Source organism: Chrysochloris asiatica, unplaced genomic scaffold (genome assembly GCF_000296735.1).
Source record: "Chrysochloris asiatica unplaced genomic scaffold, ChrAsi1.0 scaffold00295, whole genome shotgun sequence".
NCBI classification, from domain to species: Eukaryota; Metazoa; Chordata; class Mammalia; order Afrosoricida; family Chrysochloridae; genus Chrysochloris; species Chrysochloris asiatica.
Window position 1 is genome coordinate 1,150,305 of NW_006408813.1, and position 10,766 is coordinate 1,161,070.

Below are 10,766 nucleotides of genomic sequence, written 5' to 3' on the forward strand. Positions count from 1 at the left end.
CCTACAGCTAACATCATATAGAGTCCTGGTGTGGCACTGTAGTATTAGCACTTGACCTCACGTTGGTTTGAACCACAAGGACAGTGGTTCAAACTCATCAGCCACTTCTTAGAAACCTGATACAAGGGTTGATATGAGTCAGAACTGACTCTATGGCATTTAGCAGCAACAAAAACATCGTATTTGATGGTGGAAAACTGAATGCTTTCTCCTTAAAACTGGAAAAAAGCAACAATGTCTACTTTTAACCACTATTAATCAACATTGTACTGACAATTCTACCCACTGCAATAAGGGAAGAAAATAAAATAAATGATATATAGATAAGAAAGAACGTTATAAAACTATCTCTATTTACAAATGCTATGATTGTCTATGGAGAAAATTCCCAAGGAAACCACAAAACAGTTCCAAGAAGTAATAAATAAGTTAAGCAAGGTTGCAGGATACAAGATCAGCATAGAAAAATAAATTTAATTTCTATGAGGGCGAGTCAAAAATTACCTGCACTCAGGTTATATTAAAACGTATGTCCATATCCACAGCTGATGACAGTATTGAGCATGCTCATGAAATGATTCTGTCGAATAAGCTAGTGGCAGTGGATTATGTGGCAAATCATTTGCAAATCAGCCATGGCTCTGCCTATGAAATAATCCACGACAGACTTGGGTTTCAAAAAGTTTGTGCAAGTTGAACACTGAAACAACTCATGGAAGAACATAAACAGAAGTCTTTTTACATCTGCAAACAAATTTTTGTCCAAGACTCAAAGGAAGGTAAAAATTTCTTTTAAAAAATTGTTACTGATGATGAGACATGGATTCATCACTATGAGCCTGACAGTAAATGGCAGAGTATGGAATGAAAACATCCTCAATCACCAATCTAGAAAAAGTCCAAAAGTCAACCACCAACTGGAAAATTGATTATTACAGTTTACTGGAAGTCTCAAGGACCAGTATTGGAACACTATCAGGTAAAAAGGTTCAACAATCAACAGTGCTCCAAATAGTGAGATGCTCACTGAAGAAATGAAGCCTCATCTTGGGATTAAACACAGAGGACTGCTATCCAAGGGCATTATTATCTTGCATGACAATGCATATCCTCACACCTCTGCCCACACTGTTGATACTCTGAAAAAACTTCCTTTGAGGTGTTAATGCATCCTCCCTATAGTCCTGATCTTGCTCCATCAAACTTTAACCTCTTTGGTTCCCTGAAAGCAGCCCTTCGAGGATGAAGATTCACTTATGATGAAAATGTGAAGACAGAGGTGCATTCATTGCTCACAGCTCGGCCTAAAACACTTTTAAAATTATGGACATATGGACAAAGTGTATTGAAAAGCAAGACATTATGTCAAAAATGATGTATTTATCTTTTCTAAAAGTTGATTAAAATAAATTCTACAGCCAGAGTACAGGTAATGTTTGACTCACCGTTGTATACACTAGTACTGAAAATTAAAAATACAATATGGTGGCACAGTGAATTATGGCTCTTCTAGCATGCCATGCAAATAAAGTATAGGAGATTCTAACATGGGAATTGGTTAGTTTTGTTATCTTGCTAGGCTTAAAATAAGTCATCTCAGAAATTGGAACAGATGACCTCAGGGCCATCTAGAAAGAAGAGTTGTGAGTGGAGTGTGGATACCTGTGCAGCAAAATGGCAGTGACAGAAACAGCAGCAGAGGCAATAGCGTGATGAGACAGAGTGATAGGCTTGCTAGCCCGTGGACTGAATGTCTTTGGGCAGGAAGCTGGCTTACAGAATGGAGTGCCTTTTGGACATTTATCCTTAGGGCTACAGGAGCTTTGTAACACTTGGAGCAGGGCAGAGGTCAAGGGGCCACATAACTGAGAGATGGAGAGACTGAGACGAGGCACTCCTGACCAAGGAACTGTTGTATCCTGTGTTGTTTCTGATCCTGAATTTTACCATTAACCTCCCTAATACCCCATAATTTTGAGTATTGTTTGTGTGCTCTGTGTGGCCATTGCAATGGATTATTGAACTCGCAGAGAAGTAGAGTGGTGTGAGAGGGGTGGTTGGTGTTAGAATAGGATAAAGATTATTGGAGGATGGAGGTATGTCTGACATATACCTCATAGGAATCCACCTTGGGCTAATGAAGTTGTCGCTCTTCCTTCTTCCTTGTGAAGCTGGAGGAGGTCAGACAAGGCCTCCATATCATTTTTGAAAATTCCATTAACACATTATATATTCCTGAACATTTTTGTGTACACCCCCCCTAAAAAAAAAACAATCAGAAGGAATAGAGAGACACATAGGTTAATGAAACAAAGTACAGAACCCCAAAATAGACCCTCACAAATATGCCTAACTAAGTTTGGAGAAAGATACACAAGTAATTCAGTGATACAAAGCAATTTTTAACAAATAATGCTGAAGTAATTGGACATCCATAGGCAAAATGGCACGTCAACACATACCTCACGATATATATAAAAATCAATGAAATGGATTATAGTTTCATATGTGAAATATGAAACTATAATAACTTTTAGGAAAAAAACTTTAAGACCCAGGACTAGGTAAAGAATGTTTAGACTTGATGCAAAAAGTATGCTCTATAAAGAAAAAAATTATATCATTTGGACATCATAAGATTATTTTTTCCTCTGTCAAAGTCTAAGACAAGCTACAGAGTAGGAGAAAATATTTGTAAATATTATATCAGTGAAGTACCAGCATCTAGAATATACAAAGAACACTTAAAAGTCAACAAGTACAAAACCAAATAAATCAATTAAAAACTGGATGAAACATAGGGTTTTGAGACTTAGGGTTATGGGTTCATAGGACATCACAGTTAATTTGCTTAATCATGTTTTGTTGTGCAGTGCCTGAATTTGTTGTGCAGTGCCTGAAGTCTTCAAAGCTTGCAAGCAGCCATTCAAGGTACAACAGAGGTCTCTATTTGCCAGGAGTAACAGGGCTTGAAGGAGAATCAGGAATAGGAGGAAGATATGAAATATGTGGTTAATTATGTGGACAACTGCCTCTTTGTGAAGAACTGGATGGTGCCTGGCTACCATTACTAAACTTTTTTTTTTTTTAATGTTTTATTGTGAATTATGCAATAGTTTCCATGGGAGAACATTAGTTTTACATTCATCCTATCGTATATTGTTTCATTGCCATGGTTACAATACCCTCCATGCATCATCAACCAACCAAAGGGTATACACTACAAGCCGTTTGTCAGTACACAGCCCCTCTCCCTCTCTGGGCCTAAAGTCCCCAGCTGCTCCATCTCTCCATGCCATGGTCTCTGCCTCCATCTCAGGTATCACTGCTTCTCTGGGTAGGGTCCCGCTCTCTGCTCTTCAACCTTGATGGTCCCAGGGACCTCAGCTCCTAGACTGCAAAGTTAATCACTCCCCTCCTTGCTACAAACCTTTATGTTTCCAATCCTCACAATCAGACCTGATAACAGGTATTCACTATTGTATAACAAGAGACCTATTTGCATCTCCTTTCATCAGCCCCACCCAGACAGATTGGATACTACTCAGTGGAGATTCTAGCTTCCTCCGCACCCTCTGGATCTAGGTTCCCTCTTGAAAGCTTGTGGCCCCCTCTCCCATTTTGGGTAGCCAATGTCCAAGTTGCCCATCCCTGTCTACTCTGTGTATGGAGGGGGTGGAAATGATCCTTGCTGTAAAGATTTGTTCCCTCTTTTGAGCTACTGCATCCAAAGGTGTAGGTCAAGTTCACCAAATTGTATCAGATTACTCTTTTTTCCCTCTTCTTCCTTCTTCTAGTTGAGCTCTGATCATCCAGTCATTGAAGACAGGTCAAGTGGGTATTATTTGCAAGTGTGGGTCATTACTAAACATTTTGATCAAAGGTTCTTTAGCAGATAAATGCAGAACAGAATTTCAAATTTTCGTGGAGCCACACTTTCTGGAGCCGTGAAGGTAGATGAAGCTCTATAACCATTGCCTTGAGATAATCTTTAAACTTTAAACCAAAAATGTCCCCTGAAGTCTTCCTTAAATCAAACTGGTTTAGGCTAACTAGTAAAGAACATCTGCCTTGAGTATTGTACTCTTTTAAGATCCATCAAGGAGCCCTGATATCAAAGTGGTTAAAGCCTTCAGCTGGTAACCAAAAGGTTGGAAATTTGAATCCACCAGCTACTCCTCAGGAGGATGTGGTAGTCTGCTTCCTTAAGATTTGGTGGTGGTGGTTATGTGCTGTGAAGTTGGATCCAACTCAGAGCCACCCTGTATAGGGTTTCTGAAGCTGTACATCTTTATGGATGCAGAAAGTCTCATCTTTTTCCTGTGGAGAGGCTGATAAATTCAAACTGCTGACCTTTCATTTAGCAGCTCAGCTCGTAATCCACTGTGCTACCACAGCTCTTTTCTTAAAGATTTACAGCTTCATATGGAAATCATATGAGGCAGTTCTACAGGAATGCTAAGAGTTGGATTTTTGACTAAATCCAATGGGCATTTTTTTGTTGTTTGTTTTTACGACTGTTGTTGTTATTGTTATGTGCAATCGAGTCGGTACTGACTCATAGCGACCCTATGAACAGCAGAAAGAAACACTGCCCGATCCTGGGCCAACCTCACTACTGTTGCCATGCTTGAGTCCATTGATTCTGCCACTTGGCCAATCCATCTTGTTGGGGGTCTTCCTCTTTTTCTCTGACCCTCCACCTTACCAAATATGATATCCTCCAATGAATGGTCCCTCCTGACAATATATCCAAAGTATGAGAGATGAACTTTGGCCATTTTGGCCTCCAAGGAGCACTCCAGCTGCACTTCTTCCAAGACAGATCTGTTTGTTCTTTTGGCAGCCCATGGCACTTTCAATATTCTCCTCCAACACCATAACTCAAAAGCATCAACTCTTCTATGGTCTTCCTTATTCACTGTCCAGCTTTCGCATGCATATGAGGTCATTGAAAATACCATGGCCTGGGTCAGGCACACCTTAGTCCTCAAGCTGACATCTTTGCTCTTGAGCACTTTAAAAAGGTCTTGTGCAGCAGATTTGCCTAATGCAATACATCATTTGATTTCTTGACCTCTGCTTTCGTGAGTGTTGATAGTTGATCCAAGAAGAGTGAAGTAGATATACTTTGTTCCATGTCCTCATCTGAATGCAGCTTGAAGCTCTGGTAGGTCCCTGTCAATACACTGTTGCAGCCATTTAAAAATTATCTTTAGCAAAAGTTTATCTGCATGTGATATTAATGATATTGTCCTATGATTTCAGTATACCATTGTGTCACCTCTATTTGGAATGGGCACAGATATGGATCTCTTCCAAATTTCTTGGCGGAGATGAGTGAGCGCCTCCTGTGATGCCTCAGTCTGTTGAAAGATTTTAATTTGTATTCCATCTATTCCCGGAGCCTATGCGTTCAGTTCACTTTGTATTTCTTCCTTCAGTACTCTTGATCATGTGCTACCTCTTGACAATGTTCAAACTTTGTCCATTTCTTTTTGGTACAGTGACTCTGTATTTCTTCCATCTTTTTTTGATATTTCTACATGATTCAGCATTTTGCCTTATCCTTTATCCTTCAGTATTTCAAGTTGAGGCTTGAATTTTTTCTTCATTTCTTTCAGCTTGAGAAATGCTGAGCATGTTCTTCCTTTTTGGTTTTCTAACTCCAGGCCTTTGTACATTTCATTGTAATACTTGACTTTGTCTTTTTGAGCTGCTCTTTAAATGCTTCTGTTCAGCTCTTTTATATTTCCTTTATTCTTCCATTTAGCATATCTATGGAGGAAAACAAGTTTTAGAGTCTCTTTCAATATTCATTTTGGTCTTCTCTTTCTTTCCTGTCTTCAGAATGGCCCTTTGCTTTCTTCCTGTACTATGTCCTTGATGTCATCTCACAAAATTCTTCTAGTCTTTGGTCATTAATGTCTAATGTGGCACAGTAGATTAATGCTCTGAATCTCAAGGTCTGTTTGAATCACAAGGTCTGTGGTTTAAGTTCACCAGCCACTTCTTGCAAAACCTATACAGGGCCCCTATGAGTCAGAACTGACTAGACAGCACTTAACAACAACAACAATGTTGTTGTATTTTATGTTAACTCTATTTTACAGTAACAACATTGCATTTTCATGTACAACTGTAGAGAAGGCACAATATAGATACCTCCAACTTAAAAATGGATCATATTGTAAAAGCCCATCGGAACGTTTGATACATAAATTGGAAAATATTTACTCTGTAGAAAATAGTAAAAATTATAACATTTTTCAGACTAGCTCAAGTCCATTTAAAGCAACAAATAGTTGAATTATACAATATGGTTTGAGTTCTGGGATCCAGGAAAAACTTCAGCTCCACTTAATTAATCTAAGAGCCATGCTTTTCTTAAAATTAAGGTGCATAAAGGAAAGTTCCTAGAAATCTTTCCCCGATTCTTATTCTTAGTTTGTATCTGATTTTTGTTTTTCCTTTTGGCTAAACCCCATTACTTTTTTTTTTTTCTGTAAAAGGAAGCTTTATTGTTTTCATTTGGTCCACCGCTTGGGCGAAGAGGGGCTCCAGGGTGTTGACTGTGCTGCCTCTGTCTGCAGAGGAATTTTCAGGCAGAAGGTATGCGGGAGAGCAGGGGAATGCTGAAGGCCCTTCACAAGTTGTGGGGATCCATAGGCTTTTCTTAGTCGTGCTTGAGAGTGAGCCTCTTGAAGAGGTATTCGTCCAGCCCTGCCTGGGGACCAGCCATCCGACGGAGGTTGGTCAAGTGGTTGCCCATATTCTTGATAATTTTCACCTCCTCATCGAAGAAATGAGTCTCCAGAAAGTCACAGTGGTGGGAGTCTGTGTGGGTAGCACCCACAGCGTGCAGATCCAGAAGAGACTGGTTCAGGTTCTTCTCCACAGCCAGGGCATCTTCCATGGCGTCCAGGGTTCTTCCCCACTCATCTTGGGAGGGCTTCTGCACGTCCTGGAAGAGTGCACGACCACCACGCTGGTTTTGCAGTTTCAAGAGACGCTCAGCACCCTCACACTTCTCCTTCACTAACTCACGGACGAAGTGTCCCACACCTTCCAAAACCACATCATCACGATTGAAATAGAAGCCCAAAGAGAAGTAGGTGTAAGAGGCCCGCAGATGCAGATTAACCAGACGGTTGACGCCGGCCTCCGCTTCAGCGGAATGATTCTGATGGATCTGAGAGCTCATGGATGGTCGAAGATTTGGAGCTAACCACACACACACACACACACACAAACGGTTTAGCTGGTCCCGGTAACAGGGAATGCTCAAGAAGATGGTCCTGGAGACGAGATTGTGCCCAAAGTTGTTAGAGGTGGTCCAAGGCAGGAGGTGGGGGAGTCCCCGGATCTGTTCCGTCCAAACACTGTTGAAGCAAGACACAGACCCACGGGACCGCAGCTCGAACTTTAAACCCCATTAAATTTTAAGCTATCCATTCCTGTAGAACAGATACCAGTTCCTTTTAATCTGCTTGAAAAAGCATCATCCCTAAATCATGAAATGTTTTGGTGATTATTAAAGCATGCTAAGTATTTGGGGAAAAAAAATCTAATAAATTATAATCCACAAAGCACTTGGGTTGAGTGATCAAACCTAACTCTCAATAACGTCATGGGAGGGCATGAGGGTTATGGTTAGAAATGATAAAACTAACAAGTGGGTCAGGGGAAAAAAAATAGAATTTCTGAGAAGAGAGACCAAGAAGCATCCAATCAAGATTCAAGGGTAGAAACAAAGTACAAATAGAAAAAGGCAGTTGTCTCAAAATATACAGTCTTGCTTATCACAAAGTGACTAAATCAGAGGAAGTTAGATATAAAGACTGGAGTAAGTGACAGAAATAATAATTTAGAAATATTTTACTTGGTTTTGATTTGTTCAAAGTAATTAAATTAAAATGAAGCAGATCACAGTTTAAATTTTTCCATTATTATTTAAGGAGTCCTGGTGTGGTACTGTAAAATATGCACTGGACTGCTAACCACAAGGTTCAAACCTACCAGATGCTTTTTGGAAACCCTATCTAGGGTCACTATGAGTTGGAACTGACTAATGGCATGTCAAGGTTCAAACCTACCAGATGCTTTTTGGAAACCCTATCTAGGTTCACTATGAGTTGGAACTGACTCAACAGCAAGTAATAATAATCAGTTATTGTAGTTTGTTCCCTCATACTCCCAGTACTAATTTTCTAGGAATTAAAGGGAAGCATAACTTGCTATTCTTTAATTAAGCTCCTGGACCATGGAACCAAAATTTCCCAAATAAATAATATCTGGGAACAGAGCCAGAGTTGCCTGGCCAGGGGCTACATTAAGTGCTCCAGTTCTGTCAGATAAACTAACAAACAAACAAACAAAAACATATGGTTAGTCTTTAAAGGAAGCCTTAAAAACTTTCAATGGAGTAGCAATTTGTTCAAAGAAACAGATCCTACAACGGGATAATAGTAATTTGAGAAATTAAATTGGATCAATATACCTAAAACTTCAACTTACTCACTGTAAAGCAACCAAACTTAAAAACAATGTTCCATTATGTAGTCACCATGAAAAGAATGCCTTATTTTGCCTTTTTTTTTTTTTTTAAGTTTTATTGTGAATTATGTGATCGTTTACATGGGAGAACATTAGCTTTACATTCATCCTATCGTATATTGTTTCATTGCCATGGTTTTGTCCATCACCCACCAACCAAAGGGTATACCCTGCAAGCCTGCCCCCCAGTCATCAGCACACAGCCTCTCTCCTTCTCTGGGTCTACAGTCTCCAGCTACTCCATCTCTCCACATCATCTTCTCTGCCTCCATCTCTGGCATCACTGCTTCTCTGAGTAGGGTCCTGCTCTCCACTCTTCTCCCTTGATGGTCCCAGGGACCTTCGCTGTTAGACAGCAAAGTAAATCACTCCCCTCCTTTTATTATGAAGCATATACCTTTACATTTCCAACCATCAGAGTCAGTCCTGATAACAATTATTCACTATTGTATCACAAGAGACCTATCTGCATCTCCTTTCATCAGCCCCACCCAGACACATTGGATACTACTCAATGGAGATTATACTTTCCTCCATGCCCTCTGGATCTAGGCTCCTTCTTGAAAGCTTGTAAGCCAATCACTTCTTGCCTTTGTAGCACCCCCAGCTCGCATTTTGGGTAACTAATGTCCAAGTTGCCCATCCCTGGCTACTCGGTGTATGAAGGGGGTGGGAATATCCTCACTGTCAAGATTTGTTCCCTCTTTTGAGCTACTGCATCCATAGGTATAGGTCAAGTTCATCAAATTGTATCAGATTACTCTTTTGTTCCTCTTCTTTCTTCTTCTAATTGAGCTCTGATCATCCAGTCAATGAAGCCAGGTCAAGTGGGTATTATCTCTGCAAGTGTGGGTGTTCTCTGCTGGATGCTTGACTCTCTACTCTAGTTCTCTGTGGTTATGTCACTGACTCTCGGCCAGAGTCCCCAGGTCTTGCCACACTGCTGACCAACCAGGTCTCCACCCAGATTCACAAGAGCCTATTGAACGTTGTAGGGCTTAGTTCGCAGCTTCATTGCTGTTTTTCCCTCTCTTCCCCTTATCGGTGAGGAATGTGGTCACCAATCAGAGTGTGATTCACATTGAATGAAGGAGGTTTGCCCTGGGGGGACCCAATAGCTTGTTTTGATGTCTCCTGGGCGAACAACTTGCTTGTTCTTGTAGTAATCAGTCGGACTGCCTATATTGTTTTGTATTTTTCATGTTGGTCTTTCTTTCAAGAAGTATATTCTGTTCTAGCTGTTCCATGATGGTCTGCTTGTCCTTTCAAGTGGACACGTCCCACCTCAGAAGACCCTGGATGCGGTTCAGGATTCCACCAATAGTCTTATGTAATGCAGAGGTTCTCCAGGAAGCCTCCTTCACTAGGCACATTGTAGCCCCATTTTAGGTATTACAATAGGCAGAAGACAGACATACAAGCTTTCTATGGTGATATTTCTTAGTATTCCTTTCTCTCCCCCTCCAGTGTCTATTTTATAATGGTATGCCAGGGAAACCAAGATTCAAAAGATAGCCAAGCATTTTAACATTATTTCTCAACTTTTGCTCATTCCAACCATGTCTGAATCTCTGTATCCCAGAGCCCTGTAGTTCCAAGGTTGTGCATACATCATTATTTACCTCTGTCCCACTTGGGCCATGCAAACCTGCCTAATTGTTTCCCCATGCATCCACCTTGTTCTTCCATTCCCCTCCCCCTTCTTTTGTATTGTCCCTAGCACCCAAACTATCCTGTGTCTATTGCTTACTTTGTGTACCACCTTCCCCTCCCTCCCCTCACCCTAACGCCCACATCCTAGTAACCATCAATGAATCCCCCACCTCACTTTTAGTAAGGGTTCTTTTTCTTAGTCTTTTACAGTAGTGGTCTTGTGCAGTATTTCTCCTTTTGTGACTAATTTCACTCAACGTAATGTCCTCAAGGTTCATCCATGTTATGCGGTGACTTGCAGCTTACTTGTTATTCTTCAAGGTAGCATAATATTCCCTTGCATGTATGTACCACAGTTTGTTTATCTATTCTTCTGTTAATGGGTACTTAGGCTGTCTCCATCTTTTTGCTTTTGTAAATAGTGCTGCTATGAACATTGGTGTGCATATATCTACTCATGTTATGGCTCATATTTCTTGTGGGTAAATACCAAGTAGAGGAATTGCTGGATCATAGGTATTTCTATTTCCAACCATCTGAGGAAGAGAGGTTGGACC

General features: G+C 40.5%; 1 pseudogene; it reads right to left on the reverse strand.

The window, feature by feature from the left end:
• Positions 1-6,676: 6,676 nt before the first annotated feature.
• Positions 6,677-7,204, reverse strand: LOC102826593 (annotated as a pseudogene).
• Between the last annotated feature and the right edge of the window lie 3,562 nt (positions 7,205-10,766).